This window comes from Lichenostomus cassidix, chromosome 13 (genome assembly GCF_008360975.1).
Source record: "Lichenostomus cassidix isolate B80296 chromosome 13, HeHo_3.0, whole genome shotgun sequence".
In the NCBI taxonomy this organism is placed as follows: domain Eukaryota; kingdom Metazoa; phylum Chordata; class Aves; order Passeriformes; family Meliphagidae; genus Lichenostomus; species Lichenostomus cassidix.
This window is the reverse complement of record NC_139494.1, coordinates 16,835,519-16,851,982: the sequence shown is the minus strand read 5'-3', so window position 1 is coordinate 16,851,982 and position 16,464 is coordinate 16,835,519. Positions and strand designations below refer to the sequence as shown.

At 48.6% G+C, this 16,464-nt stretch overlaps 1 long non-coding RNA gene across 1 annotated transcript in view; it reads right to left on the bottom strand.

Annotated features, from left to right (window-relative positions):
* Positions 1-16,464, bottom strand: part of LOC146431402 (uncharacterized) — a 46,906-nt gene that overhangs the window by 11,158 nt on the left and 19,284 nt on the right. Inside the window, exon 2 of the long non-coding RNA XR_014854840.1 lies at positions 13,635-13,676. This is a non-coding gene — a long non-coding RNA (uncharacterized LOC146431402). The remainder of the gene's footprint in view (positions 1-13,634; positions 13,677-16,464) is intronic.

The window sequence follows — 16,464 nt, the reverse complement described above, 5'->3', positions numbered from 1 at the left end:
GCTGAACACACTGGTCCCAGGTGTGGCCTCCCAAAAATTTTTAACTCCTATCCAGTGTGTTTAAATCTGACTTAAAACTGCTGCTCGTGGTGCTCTGTCTTCTCCTGAAATCCCCTCCAAGCAGCAGGGAATTCTAAAACAACATCCCCACTGCCAATAAAACCAGCTGGATGTCAGGAATGCAGGCCAAGTGCTCCAGAATTCCAGGCTGTGGCATCAGAGGGACAGTGACTGAGGTTTGGATGGGGACAAGTCACAAGCACAGCTTTTGAAGTGAGTTTGAAGCCTCGGTGATTGGGAACAGATTGGGGAATTCCTCTCCAGAGATCTCTGAGCAGCACGAATTAATTTGGATGGAGGTGCTAAATTAGTGATTTACACCCTGATCCTCCTGGGGACAGCCTGGGAATCGTGGATTCAGGATGGGGACATCATGGAATCAGAATGGGGACAAACCTGGCTAGCAGAAACCACAGCCAGGGTGTGAAAACCCCAAGCTGTGCTGAGAGGGCTGAACTCCAACCCTACCTCTCCTCCTGCATTTCCTCACTTGGAAAAACTGTGGAGCCAATTTGCCACCTTCAGCTTGAGGAAACCTCTGCAAAGTTTGCCCTCAGCAAACCTTGAGGAGTTTCCCCTTCAAGGCAGTAATGCATCACCAACATTTTGCTGCTCAGGGTAACACCCAGAGGGTGCAGCCAGGGTTTGTTGTAGAGCACTCAGTGATGCCCCAAAATAACCATAATTAAAGGCCTCACCAGCAGCTTTCCCAAGCGTTTTCCAGCAGTCAGGCATCCAAAATCCAGGTGTAGAGCTTTTTATTGCTGCCTGCAACAGCCTATAAAAGTTCCCTGAGCAGAACTGCTCCTCCTGGGGCAGGAGATGCTGCCAGAGCTGCCGAGGTCATTCCAGGCAGCAGCAGGAGGAACAAGGTGTGGATGCTCCCCACCCTCTGAGGCAGTCAGGGACTTTTAAACCAATAAAATTTCTTCTTAAAGTACAATTTTATGGGTGAAGATGGGAGATAGTCTTGGAAAGGAAATCCTGTTGAGACCACACTGTGAACTGCCTGCTGTGACTGACACACGTCAGGATTCCCACAGGATTCACACCAGGATGAGCTCTCTGCTTGCCCAGTTTTACATCTTCCTTGCCCTGCTTACCTTGGGATTTTTTTAATGGTTTTGTTATGTTTTCTACTTCACTGAGCAGCTCTTGCTGTGTAATTTTTCTCTTGCAGTTAATGGCAGTCATGTCACAGCTTCAGCTTCTTTCACACCCTGAGGGAGAAGCTCCACAAACAAATGTGCCACTCAGAGTAGAAGCAAACCAACACTTGCCCTCTCCAAATGCTGAGATCACCACGAGTGCCCAAACCTGAGTTCCTCTCTCCTGCCAGGACCAGTTTTGAATCCCACATCCCACACCTCGTGTGGCTCTGAGTGTCTCCATCACTCCTTCATGTCCTTTTTGGGGACAGGGAGCTCCAGGCACTGCTTCTCCCCAGCCCTGAAGCAGGATGTCACCATGTCACCATGGCCTGAGCTGCTGGAGATGTCAGCTAGACCCCTCCTGCTCCAAATCATGATTTTTTTGCCGCTCCCCTTCCCAAATCCCTCCTCAGCCCCGGTTTCCACAGCCAGGCAAACAGACCTTGGCTGGGATATCTTCCAACACAAAGATGAGGCGTTGCTTTCCTTTGACTGGTTTGTTTAAGATACAAAAACCAGTTCCACGGTGGGACTGAGCCCAGCTTGGCCCAGTTCCCATCTCCTCATAAATCACAGGCTGACTGGGGAGAGTGTTTGTGAAGCAAAAAACCATTAGCCAAGGGACACTTCTCTCCCCCAGCACCTTCACCCCACCATGGCCACTCCAGGAATTTGCAGATTTTTTTTAGGATTTTTTTGGGTTAGCACCCACTCTGGTGCTCCAGCACCTTAAATGAATGAACCTTTAGCAAAGACAGAAGCTGGAGGTGCTGCAAAGGCTACAAAATGCTCCCAAAGGTTTTCTTCCCACCCTCACTGCAACACCTCCCTGTGACTTTTCTTGGAAGGAAAGGGTTGGATAAACTCACTCAGAATCCACGGTGAAGTTTCTTCCCCCTCAATGCAAGATTATTCCATAAGGACAGCAAGAACATGGTCCTGACACTGTGAGATGCAACACAAACAAGAGATGAGCTGGAAAGAAGAGGTATTGGGAGTATTCCAAGAAGCATTTGGAATATTTCCCTATTTTTGAATCCCTTCCCCTTCCTCTCCCAGGTGAAGGTCCCCAAGCTGCCAGCCACCCTGCACAGGTCTCTGGATGAGCAGCACTCGAGGGAAAGTTATTTTTAGGATCATTTTTCAACAGATGATGGAAACTTTTCTGTCACTTGCACAAGCAGAAAATTATTCTGGCCAATGCCCAGACGTTTCTGGCTGCTTTTGAGCTGCTGTGTGCTCATCAGCAGCCCCTGCAGCTTCAGTGGCTCTTTGAGCTGGTGAAGAAGAATCAGGAAAGGAGGGAATTTCATGGAAATGAAAGTGCAGGAGAAATCCCAGGGCTCTGCTGGGAAAGACAGACAGTGGGAAGACAGAAATGCCCTGGAAGATCAAGAACTGAGAGGGATGAACAACCCCTGCACGCTCCTTCTTCAAGGAGGATGAAGATGATGAGGGCAGAGGAGAAGTCCTGCCACATCCCAGGAAATCTGGGCAGCATTTCTGGCTCACAGACACCCTGAGCTCTGCACCAGATGCGTCAGATCTGCTGGGTGTGACGCAAAAACTCCGTGACGCTCGTTCCTTTCGCTTCCCCGAGAGTTTATTTGCAGAGCTTTGGCCTTAGAAGTCCATTGAAGACAGGCTCATTGAGAAATTATGCTCAAGTATTTATTCACGCTGATAACTCGGAGCGTTTGGCTCCCAGCCTAACGGCACACTTGTCGGGAATTAATTCCGTGATAATCTTTATCGGTTTGTGGTCGACACAGCAATAAACCTCCTCTGTGGAGAGATGAATAACTGGAGCGCTGGTGAGGCATTAAATGAACCACAGAAAGCTGTTTATTGGGTTTATCCTCCCCTGCAGAAAGGCTTAGCCAGCCTGGGCCAAAAAAACCTGTGGAAATGGGGAGTTGGGAACTGAGAATTTGAAGCTCCTGATGTCAAAGCAGCTCAGGCGAGGGTGAAGGGCTGAGTGGGAGAAAAGCTTGGAATATTTCACCCAACTCAAATCACAAACCTCTGAGAATAACATCCATGGGATAAAGACTAATTGAATAAAATTGTTGGAAAAAACAGTTTATTCACTTTCTTCTTTCCCCTCCAGCAACACTTGGATTAGTTTTTTAGGGAAGAGGTTCATCCTTCCTTCCTCATTCCAGATGCACCAGGAATCAGCCCTTTTTTATGTCATATATTTATGATGGGACTCTTGGGATTTCTTTAGGTCTTGGGAACATTTACAGTGGAAGAGGAGGTATTGGCCCCTGATGCTTTTTAAACTCTATTTTTATCTTTTAGAAAAAATATTGCATTATTAAATATAATATTAACGTGATAACGTTTAAAAAAGCAACGTGAACAATACCAGCAATGCAATAATGAAGTCACCAAGAGAATAATGTGAGTTTTGGCAGCTTCTCCCCAGATAATTTTTCCCTAAAAAAAAAAAAATCTGTTCAGCTTGTTGCCAACTGAATTTGTCAGGGATTTGTGGTCAAATGGAAGCTGTACATGTTGTATCTGAGACTGTCAGCAGAAATCTTTCATTATTCCATCTATTTGTGTTCATGTTGACAACAGTTGCCATCAATTGGGCAACATTTGCTGACCACTAAATGCAGGTGCTCTTTATAGATGCACTGGGAAAGATCTGGGCTATTTCCAGAGACAATTTTTGGGCTCTCTTGGCAGATGCTGGTTTGGTTTTGGGGTTTTTTTAAGGCCACATGCTATATATATAACATAAAATAATTTATCTATAGTCTAAGACCTTAACTCAGGCCATACATAAATATATTATAATATATGTATTCATTCTATTTACTGCTCACATCTAAAAATCACCAATTTAATGTCACTCAGCCATTTTTCAAGTCCCCGAAGGTTTTTGTGTTTCTGCCAGCCCTGGTGGTGTTGAGTTGGCTTTGAAAAGATTGCTCTGTCCAACTTTTATCTTTCATAAACATCAAGAGCTGTGAGGACAAATATCCATGGCTGCATTCTCCTTCCTGGAATCACAGAATCCCAGACTGGGTTGGGTTGGAAAGACCCTAAAGCTCTTCCTGTTCCAACTTCTTGCCATGGGCAAGGACACCTTGCACTGGACCAGGTTGTTCCAAGCCTGTCCAACCTTGCCTGGAATATTTACAACCCAAACCAGTGGATAATTACATGATTTTATGAAAAGTGAAAAGAAATCCCTTGGGTTGTTTTTCCTTTTCTTCCCAAATCCGAGCACTGGAGGGATCATACCTGAATTGCAAGTGAGCATCTCTGCCTGTTGGAATTTTTTATATTTTAATTAAAGTTATCATTATTATTATTTATTAATGATGAGAAATGTCACATTTGGAATATTCTTGTGGTAACAGGGACAAATTCCTGCTCCTGCCAATTCCATTGCTGCCCCCCACCTCATGTCCAGGGTAAATTCACTCCCTAATTTTCATTCCAACAACAAAACATAACTCTGAGAGCAGTCCCTACAGGAGGTCATTAATATTCCTGCAGCATTTGCATAAGGGAAATATGAATTATCTTCCCACAGCAAAGCTTTCCCACGAATTAATGTCCCTTCTGCATTTCCCCTCTGCAGCAATTTCACACTTTAGAGACAAAGCTCCCCTGGACCAGGGAGGTTTCCCCACTCAGGAGAATTAATGGCAAATCAGTGCCTTGGGCAATCTGGTAATTGATCAAAGGGACCTGGTGCTGTGGGATGGGCTGGGCCAGGGTGTCCCTTTTCCCTCTGTGGATTCCAAGGCACTGATGTATCATAATTACTCACAGAATGTGAGTTAATTACCCCAATTAGAGGCACAGCTCAGAGCAGAGGCCAGCAGGCAACATCCACAGCGCTGGAACAAGAGAGGATGCTCAGAGCTGCTGGTCCGGAGAAAAACAGGAATTATCCTCTTGCCCTAAAGCCTAAAATTCCTGGGAATTTATCTCCCTTGCTTATGCCAAGTGGAGTTTCTACCAGCTGCAGCCTGGATTGCTCTGCAAATTTAATTCCTGCAAGGCTCCTCTCCTCACCCACAGCCCTGAACTCTCCTGGATGGAAAGAGATCCAGGAATCTGAGCAGACCCAACCCTCTGAGCAACCTTAACATCCTAGGAAAGATGGGAACCCGTGGGAACTGAGTCCTTCTCCCAAAGGGGCTTCCTCAGGCAAAGGATGAGCACAGGGGAAGCAAAAAGCACTTTGGAGGGATGTGTTTGAGATAGCAATCCTGATTATTAAAAACAAATTATTTTGCTTATCAGTGTCCATGAATAGCAATGCTCATGCCATGGAAAGACTTCTGAAGATCTGATCGACCTTCCTGTGTTTCCTTTCTCTGCTGACTTTTAGTTCTGTGGCCCAAACAGAATTAAACAGGCCAGGTTCACCCCCATTTCTGGTCCATCCCCTTTTGGCTCAAGCTTTGTGAGGACAACAAATCTAACAGTGATTAAAACAACCCCATGAGATGATGTCTTTAAAAAAAAATTAAAAAATACTTATACAACCCCCTGATGAGATCAGTTTGAAGTGTGGGGCTGAAGCCAAGACTTCCCTCTTCCCTGGGTGAGGAGTCAGTGCCACGCTGGGATGTTGAGGCAGGTGAGATCTCATCTCCTGCTGCCACACCTGGAAAGACACCAGGCTGTGCCATGAGAGCAGGGTGCTGGCACTGCCAGCCGGTGATATCATGGTGCTGTCACCCACCACACCCTGAATTACACAGGGCCTTATTCAACACTTTTTGGCACAAGGAAGAGAAAAGCTGCTGCCTATCATCAGCAGATGTGAAGATATGGCCTCCTGTGAACATCCCAGAATGCCAGGATGGCTCAGGTTGGGGCACTGGTGCCATCTCCCTGCTCCAGCAGGTCCCTCCCAGCCTGGACTGGTGCCTGGGATTTCCTCACTGAGTGCAGGGGCTTTGTTCCCCTGAAGTCACCCTATTTTCATCTGATCATTCCCCTTTCTTCCTCATTTCCCTTGTGCTGGTTGCCAGTTTGCCACTAAAACACTCCATCAACAAGCAAGATTTTTTTTTCCCTTTATTTACAGCCCAGGAATAGAGTTCTCCATTGCCTTTCCAACCGGGAGAGATACAATCCATCTTGGACAGACTTCAAAAGGATGCCAGGCTGATTAAGGCTAATAAAGAGCATCATTGAGATAACAAGATTAAGGCTGACTTGTTCATGGTGTCCCTGCTGGAAACTACTCCAGGATAGAACTTCCATGTTCCTGGACTCTGGGGAATTAGAGAGGAATTTTGCTGTATCCCAAAAAGCATTGACCTGATTGTGCAGCCCTCCCACACCCAGCACTTCAGAGGTTCACTGGGAAAGATCAGGATATTGAAGTGTTCCCTGCTTGTTTTCCCACCCCTGGACAGAAACAGAAAGCAATCCCCAGGCCAGTGGGAACACCATGTTTGTCTTGTCCCTGGAGAGACCTCCAAGACTTGTTCCCAAGGATGTTACAATATCTTAGAATGGGTTGGGTTGGAAAGGACCTTAAAGCTCATCTATTCCACCCCAGCCATGGGCAGGGACATCTTCCACTGTCCCAGGTTGCTCCAAGCCCTGTCCAGCCTGGCCTTGGACACTGCCAGGGATTCAGGGGCAGCCACAGCTTCTCTGGGAATTCTATCCCAGATCCTCCCCACCCTCCCAGGGAACAATTCCTTCCCAATATCCCATCTCTGTCAGTGTAAACCCATTCCCTCTTGTCCTGTCCCCCCAATTCCTAATGAAGTTCCCTCTCCAGCTTCCTTGTACCCCCTTCAGACCCTGCAAGGTGCTGTGAGGTCTCCACACACCCTTCTCCTCTCCAGGCTGAACATTTCCAGCTCTCCCAGCCTGTCCCCACAGGGAAGGTGCTCCAGTCCCCTCAGCAACTTCTCAGCCTCCTCTGGATTTGCTCCAACACTTCCATGTCCTCCTTAGGTTGGAAGCACCCGACCTGCTCACAATGTTCCACATACTCTCACAGTGCCCAGCTGCACTTTATTCCCAGGAAAAGCAGGACTTGTCAAGCCATCTCCATTCACAACTAAAACCTCCCATGAGCTCAGCGCCCCGAGAGTTAAACAAAACCACGGACAAGCCCAAACAACGGAGGAAAAGACTCAGTTATCCCAGGCTTTCTGTGGAACTGCTCTCGAACACGCTCAGCAATTCAGGAAAAAGCAAAGTGCTCCCTTGGGAAGGTCTGGGAATGTGGAGGTCCCCTGGGAGGATGCAGACAGGCTCTGCTGTGTTTTTGGGAAGGAGCCCTGTGCTGGACATGGAGTGCAGCATGTGGCTCAGGACAGCTGGGCTGTCCCTGCTCCTCGAGGGACACGTGGGGCTGTCACCCAGCCCTGGGGACACTAGCACAGCGCAGAGGACACTGTGGTTGGGGTGGCACAGCGGACAGGCTGTGCAGCCCCTCAGGCCCTGCAGGCCATGCAGCCCCTCAGGCCCTGCAGCCCCCAGGCCTGGCGCCTCTGCCTTGGCAGGTGAGCACAGGAAGCTCCCTGAGCTCATTTCCACCAGGCCCAGGGCTTCATTAGGAGCAAAAATAACTCAGGGAAACAGAGCCAAAGAGTGCTGGAGTCCCTCAGTCACTCGGGGCCTGCTCCCTCCCTTCCGCCCGGCCTGCAGGGCCCATGGCTGCTCCAGCACCACAGCAACCACCTCTGGCACTTGGGAGCATTTATCCTGCTCAAGGCTGCTCCTTAAAAAGCAGCCATCACCACCCTGGTTAACTCCCAGGGATTCTGTTTCTCTGTTGCAAAAAGTGGGATTTTTCAGCAGAGAACAAGGGGAATGCTCCTAACCCCAGTGCTGCTCCCTGGTGAGATTTCTCCTGAGATCCCTTGGGTATTTCCTACAGTCTCGTTGTTTGAATAAAGAGCTTTCCCAGCCCATTTCCAAGCAGAGCTGTAGGAACAGCCGATTTTTCAGTTTGGTGGGAGAACAAAGAAAGCAGAGGAAAATTAATTAGCAGCCCAAGAAAAACTGCATTTTCCCCTCTGTTGTTGTGCAAAACAACAGTCATGAAGAAGATGAACCAGACCCAAAGCAAAAGACTTATTTTGTTTGGGGACCACTGGTTCTTCTTTTTCACTCTTTCACAAAAATATAGGTCACATTTCAAAAGGTAAAAAACCAAGCATTGATTCTGAAAGATGAGGCTGAAAGGCTTCTTTCAAGTTGTCAAAATGAAAAGCTTCAGCACCTTTGGGGGAAGGGAAATCTTGGTGGGACACAAACACACACAAAACCTGACCCCAAAAACATGTAAATCATTTCCTTCTCCCACGAACAGCATTTCCCCAAAATTTTTAATCTACTGAGGACTAAATCTCACAGATCTCCTTGGCAGCATTCCCCTGGATAAGGGAAAAATCTGAACAGAGGATTGATAGAAAGACAAGGAGATCCAGGGATAAAGATTCCATCCAAGAACAAGGCATGGAAGAACTCATGGCAGGAAAGGAGTTTCCTTCCAAGTCAGGCACTACTGAACTCCATGGCACAGCAAACCTCCTTTGATCAAGCTCCAGGACTCACTGATAAGCAGGGAGAGTTATTTCTCACTGAGTTTCTGATAAGAAATGTCCACATGCTCCCCCCAGAGGAATTAAAACACAAGAAACCCAAATCTGGCAGGACTTAGTTCCACTCTGTTGTGCACAGGAAAAATGGAGCAATTCAGCTCAGTCTGTGGCTAGCAATTGATTAAGTTTTGCATAATTAATGAGCAGTGACGTGTTCCATGTGTTTTCTAAAGTGATCCCATTTCCTGGGGATCAACTCATAGCTGACTGTAGGTTGCTCCTTCTTCTGGCTCACATTAAACATGAAATATTCATGGAAATACCAACTTTGCAAGATTCTTCACCCTGAAATGATGGTTTAGAGCAGAAGGGCTCCACCACCCTATGAGAAACCTTATAAAAAAGGTGACTCAGCTCTCTAGAAATATCAGCTCAGCTCATGTTCCTCACTCAGGAAAGAATCTTTGAATTCCTCATTTCCCTCACACCCAACATTCCCCAAACATTCCTGCTTTCAGAGTAATCCTCCTGATTACTTTCTGGAAAGCAGGTATTCATAGTGTCAGATTTTATCAGCAATCCATCCAAACTGGGGACAGCATTTCCCAGCTGACAAACAGCCTTTTTACAGCCTCACAATTCTTCCAAACACAGCAACTCCCTGGGAGAAAGTGCCTTAAATATGATGTAGAATTTAAGGGTTTGAAAAGAAATATTACTGTGCAATACGCTGAGAAAAAGCGCCTCGGTCTGACCACTTCCTCCAGCAAGAAGTGCAAACACATCCCCCCAGGCTGTGAAAACATCCACCCAAGATGTGATGGTGAAGCTGTGGACCTTTCAGGTCAATCCTGCTGTCCCAGAGACCAAGAGGCTCTGAGACTCAGCAGGGGACAGCTGAGTCCTCAGTGCCACCATCTCCCATCACACTCACAGCACGTGAATTTGGACCCTCCCAGATGGGCCAGGCAGCTTGGGGAACACCTCGAGGGCCAGGCAACTTGGAAAAGTCCCACACAGGGGACATTTGCTGTCAGATCCAAGCAAGCTGCAAACTCAGCCCTGCAGTGGGTTTGGAACTTTCCCTCCCACAGCTTTGCTCCAAACCTCCTGGTCCCAATTCCTGCAGGGATGCCCGTGGGATCAGCAGCACCAGAGTTTGCTCCCTGACAGGTTTTTCATATCCAAGTCACTCTGCCACTGTTTTTCCCACTGGGCTGGCCAGGGTTCTGCTATTTTGACCTCTCATTCCTGGGATATTGTTTATCCATTCAAGCCACAATGCCAATCAGCTTTTGTGCCACCCCAGGTGAAGCTCCCAGCAGTTATTCCCCAGGAATTGGTGGCTCTGGACTGGTGGCTCTCAGGAGGAGCCCAGGACAGCCTCCACATCCTTCTCTGAGCCGTGATGAAGTTAAATAATACAAGAAATAATTTAAATGGTAAACAAACCACTCCCCTGGCACTGAGCTGTGGGAGGATCCTGACCCATCTCCATTGCTACTTTTAAACATTTCCTGTGCTTCATCAAGCCTCTGTAGGACCAAAGTAAAAATCACCTCCAAGGCTGTGGCCAGTGAGATGTCCTCTCCTCAGCTGTCCCACAGCTTGGTTTTAGGTTTATACAGAAAGGACCTCACCAGCAAGGGATGGAAGCAACCATGGAGTATGACGGATGGACACAAGGGATGAGAAAAATTTCCCCAAAACATGGTCAGAACAAGGTGTTTTCCCCTCCTGAATTCAACACTTATCGCTGTGGTGTGGAAGCATCACAAAAGTCTTTGTGGAGCTGCAGTTTTGCTGTCACTCCTGCCTTAATAATGAGGAACAAAAGGTGTCCTGTGGGCAGGAGGGATCAGTGCCAGGATCCCCAAACCCCACTGAGGTCAGGAGCAGTGTGGGGACAGGCCTGGAACAAACCCTCAGCTGCTCTTACACCCTTCCTGCTGCACAGCAGGAGAGAAGCTCAGCTTAATTATTCTCCGGACAATTAAACTCTGCAAAAGCACATCAAGGCTGTGGCACTGCACAGGAGATGGATTTGTTGCTGAGCTGAGAACAAATGAAGGCCACGTGAAGAGCAGGGTGAAAGTTGGGCAGATCTGAGAAGGTGTTTATCAAAAACGGAGAAAAGAAGAAGGAATTTCAGGAGTTTCTCCATGGAAAGGGTGCTCAGGCCTTGGCAGGAGCTGCCCAGGGAGGTTTGCAGTGCCCATCTCTGGAAGTGTCCAAGGAAGGGCTGGAGGTGGCACTGAGTGCTCTGGGCTGGGGACAAGCTGGGGATCAGGCACAGCTTGGACTCGATGGCCTTGGAGGTCTTTTCCAACCTCACTGATTCTGGGATTCTCCAGCACTTTGCAGCAGCATCTCCCAGGGAGTGCAGGGATGCACAGGATGGGGAGAAGCAAACCCTAAGGGACACAAATCCAGCAAGAACCTGCAGCCCCAGTGAGGCTCATACTGGGCTGATGCTCATCCAGCAGTGGAGCCAACCCAAAACTGCATCAGGCTGCAAGGGCAGGGCAGGGCAGGGGGAACACTGTGAAATGGGAGCAGGGACTGGCAGCACATCCCTTCGTGGGGACAGAAACTCCCTTCCCTCCCACAACAGCCCAGGGCTACTGGAGAGGGCGTTGGGCAAGGATGTGACCTTTGGGAGAGCACATCCGAGCAGGGAAGCTTTATTATTCCACAGCAGCTCCAGCCTGAAGGAAGATTAAGTTGTCCCAGGGACAAAGCTGAGCTCTGCAGTCTTGCTGCCAGTGCTTTGTCAGGGCAGGGCTGGATTTAATGAGGGATGACAAATAGCGATGGAAAAAAAGGGCCAAAATGATCTTTGAGTGCATCTGAATCAGCCAAACGTGTTCCATCAGATCCATCTGACACATCAGCCCCTCCTGTGTGACCTAGGTGGGATTCCTCCTTGGGATGATCTGCAAAGAGCACTCCTGGTGTGGGGATGAGGCATGGAGCTCTGAAGGGGAATCTCTGGCCTGTGCAGGACGTGGATGCAGCTCGTGGCACAGTGCCTGCTGTGACTCAGGCATGTCACACAACCCCTGAGCTGCATCCTGGGGGACACAGCCTTCCCACACTGACTGCCTTTGGAAACTGAGCCTTCCCACCAGCTGCTCTGGAGATGCCACCTGCCCACCTGTGCAGTGCCACTGAGTGTCCCTTGCCAGCCCACCACACAGCAAGAATCCCCACGTTTAATTTTTGTCTTCATGCTCTTCAGGCTCCTTTTCCCACCTTTTGCTTCCAGGATCCATCGGTGAAGCCAAGGGGAAAAAAAGGGGGAAAACAAAAAGGCCAGTGGTACCAGAACAGTTTCATCTGCCTCAGTTGTCCCACACACCCTTCCCTCAGTCCCTTCTTCTCTGATAAATACCATCAGGGGTCTCAGAAAAGCTCAGTTTTGTTTTTGGGGAGCTTGCAGAGTTCACAGCCTCCACAGTTCCAGCCTCCCTGATTAAGATAAACAATTTCCGTGACACTTTCCTAATTATGGAGAAGAGTTTCCTAGAGGGGACTGAACTCTCTGCTCTGCACTGATGGGAAAAGGAATAACTGACATAGCTGCAGCATTTTTCATACTGGAAGATCCAAAATCCTGCTGTAAACACAATCTGTGAGAGGGGATTGCTTTGCTCAGCACTGAAACACAACTTTGCAAGTGAGGAGGAGCAGGGAGAATATTGGTTTGGAGGTTTAGGTCAGGAATTGGGAAGTTTCATAAAGGGGACATTACAGTTTGGGGGGAGAATCACAAATTTGAGGATGATTAAAGCAGGTTGTGGTCCAGTTCCTCTTATGGGAAATGCAGAGCAGTTGGATGAACATCCCATTTAGGATTTTTCCTCTCTGACAAACACAGAGCTCTTCCAAAATGGATCCAACCTTGTCCTTCTCAAATCTCTCAGTAATTTCTCCTCAAGGATTAGAAACACAATCATTGGGAATGTGTCTGGTTCAGTGGAATGATCTTCTCCACGTCCACTCTGCAGCCAGGCTGTGAAAAAGGAACTCAGTGCCAGCCAGGAGAGCCCCTGATGCCCAGAATGTGCCCATCTGTGCCACCTGAACCAGGCAAGAGCTGCCAACACACCCAGCCTGGGGAGGAATCTCAGAGCAGCTTTTTGGGGTGGGTTTTATGGCATTTGGGTTGCACAGAGCAGAGCTAGAGACACCAACATTCATCCCTTCATCTCCTGTCTCATGAGCATGGCTCAGGGCAAATCCAGCAGGGTTTTCCTCTCCCAAAATTCCTGCTGGGAATGTGGATAAACCCCTCCATCAGAGAGAAAGGGAACCAGAGGTGCCTCTTGCATTCATCCCCAGCTGGCCACAACTCCACCTCACTCAGGGTGGCTGTCCCCTTGCCTGGACAAGTGACAGGGACCTCCTGCTCTGCCTGGGCTGTTTTTCCCAGCTCTGCCCCTTTCCCCAGCTCAATCCTGAAAGCTGTTTTTCAAGGGAGAAGCATAAACAGAGCTCTCAGGGACACTCATGAGTGTTTATTTGCCTGGTGCTCTTGCCTCCTTTCTTGGTCATGGTTGCAAGAAAACTTTTTTTTCCCCCCAAACTTCAATAGCAAAACAAATAATGGCTTCCTCCAGCCACGCTCTGCTGGCCACCAGGAGCAGCTGTCACCAGCAAAGGGGGGGAATTGTGACCCTGAGAAACTGGGAACAGGTCCCTGGCTTTGGAGAGATGCTGGGATCAAACTTGAGGAATTTCATCCCTGGTGTGGCTGCACAGCCAGGAGTGCCATCTTCTGGTGCTTGCTCTGGCACCATCCCCCAGTGACTGGCACAGAGTCCCAGCATCACTGAGGCTGGAAAATTCCTCCAAAACCATGGAGTCCAACCTGATCACCACCTTGTCCCCAGCCCAGAGCACTCAGTGCCACCTCCAGGGATGAGCACTCCAAACCTCCCTGGGCAGCTCCTGCCAAGGCCTGAGCACCCTTTCCATGGAGAAATTCCTGCTGCTGTCCAAGCTGAGCCTCCCCTGGCCCAGCCTGAGGCTGTTCCCTCTCCTCCTCTCCCTGTTCCCTGGAGCACAGCCTGACCCCCTGGCTGTCCCCTCCTGTCAGCAGCTGTGCAGAGCCACAAGGTCCCCCTGAGCCTCCTTTGCTCCAGGCTCAGCTCTCACTTGGTGCACAAGGAGGAACAAGCTCCAGGCAGTGCTTTTCCAGCTCTTCCCACATATCCACCTTCCAGCCCCTCTCCTCCAGCTGCTTTCCTGCAGTCTCCCCTGCACTGCTGGATTTCCTGGCCCAACCCTGCAGGCTGTCAGCATTGAATGACTTTCCTTTAGCCACCTCTTTCCCCTCTCTCCCCACTGCTGGCTCATCCTGGGAGAACAAGTTCTTCCTGGCTGTTCTTCCAGCCAGGAGCTGCAGGGAGCGAACGCTGTGCACTGAGCTCTGTGCCCTGAACCTTCTCCACTGACAGATGTTCCCTGGCTGATCCTTGCTGCTCACCTCTGGGGCCAGGGAGAGTCCACTGCCTCACCCTTACAGCTGGGAGTGACCCCATGAAAAATGGAAAAATACAATCAGGAGGAGACAACTCAGCTGTTGTTTCCTCCCTACCTGCTTGGGGCAAGCAAAAAAACCAAACCTAAAAGGTATTCCTCGAGCTGCTGGTCTGGGATTTTGGGATATTTAACAATAAAGTGGATGGAAAGGAGGAGCTTTGTCCAGATTTGTGGGTGCTGGTGGGGAAATGAGGCCAGGGAATAACAAACCAACAGGATAGGGAGGCAGAGAAAATCCCCAGCTAGTGCTGAGGCTCCAGTGTGGTCACTCCTGTTCTTTAAAAAGGGCTGTGTGTTCATCTGGCCCTAAATGTGGTGGCCCTAAAAGTGTCCCGTGGGTGCATCCCATCCCTGCTGCCCAGGCCATGGAGCATCAGGATTTCAGCTGCACAACTGGGAGAGCTTTGTCCCCATGGTGCTCTCAAAAGAAATGAGTTCAGCCCAGGCTGCCCAGCCTCTGCAGCAGCTCCCACAACCCATCCAGGCTCCTCAATCCCTCCCCCCATTTCCAGGATAACAACCTCCCTGATTAACAACCCTCTGAGGATGTGATTCTCCAGGGCAGCAAGAACTCGCCTTCAAAAACCTCAGGGTGCTCAGCTGGAGGAATCTGCAGATGCAAAGAGGAGATAGGGAAATGAGCTGCCAGGCCAGGATCCAGAAGGACATCTGAGAAATCAGGCAATTCTATTCCAAAGGCATAACTTTTTGTGTTCTCACAGCTACAAATATAGCTCCCAGAACAGGCTCTTCCCTGGCAGGGCTTGTCTATTTGGCTCATCAGAGTAGTAGCCAGGCAGAGGATAAAGATCTTTGCTATCAAGCCTTTTAGCTAAGAAATGGAGCTTAAATGAACCTTTTATAGACAAACATCTGGAGGAGGGTGGATGGAGTGAAACTGTGCTGGGAATTCACTGCAGCACTTCAGCAATTCCCTTCCTCTCTCCAAGCTTTTACAGCATTCTTGCTCTTCTTTGGGAATTATTCCATTTACAGTTTCTTCCCTGAATTTCTCCCAAGGATATCTGAAAAGTTGCTCTGGCAGTTTGGAGCCATTCCTCCTTGTCGTCCATCCCTTGTCAATGGTTTCTCTCCATCTTTCCTGCAGCTCCTTCTGGTGCTGGAAAATCACACTGAGGTCACCCTGAAGCTTCTCTTCTCCAGGCTGAACAATCCCAACTCTCCCAGGTCTAATCCCCAGTTTCAACTCAGGCAAATTTTAGGGCCAAAGCTTTTGGCTTTGCCACCCTGAGGTCTTCGGAGATAATTTAGTGACAATTCTTGTCTGTGGCTGGGCTACTTCACCCTTCATGGCCACAAAGAAAACTGTCCCTTTTTGGCCTTGAGTCTAAACTTTGATGTCTTTCCAAGTGCTCTTCGAGTGTGTTTTCATTTATGGACAGCGAAAAACTTTCCCAGTGAAGATAAAGGGGGTTTTTCATCAATGTCACATATGCGGTTTGCTGTGAAGAATGTGTGAAAGTGCCTTTCTCAGGAACCTTTGGTGGGTCCCAGTGAAATGCCCTGAAATTCACCGCCCTGAAAACTTCCTCTGCAGGGTAAACAGAGCAGGGGAGACCAGAACTGGAGGTGTCACTTGAAACTTCATGCCTTGCATTGAAAATTAAACCATAATCGTGTTTTTTTCCCATGTTAAATCTGTAATTGTGAATTGATTTAACACCCTGTGAACGACTAGAGAAATACTCTGAGCTCCTAAACCCAGCCTGGCCAGCTGCTGAACCAAGACTTGAACTGTTCACAGCACTTCTTGCTTTGGCCACCTCAATTTCAGACGATTTCTTCATCTTTAGGATTTGAAAAGAATATCCTGAAAAGTCGAATTTGACGCCAAATAAGAAATCTCTTTTTTTTTTTTTTTATATTTGGGTAGCCAATGTGATTTCCTGAGATCTGGCTGTGCTCAGGCTGGATTTCATGTTTAAAATGATGTTTGACCTTAACAGATTCTTAAACCTTGCCAGCTCTTCACTGTTTATTTTCTTTTTTTTCCCCTTCCTGTCTCCCATTCCTCCATGGATGGAATTCTGAGAGGTGCTACAGAATTCCAACACCCTGCCTTCTCCACTTGGATTTTGAGGGTTTCTTCCCTCTTCCTTCATGATTGTGACCTCTCCTTTGGAAGGCAGGATTAA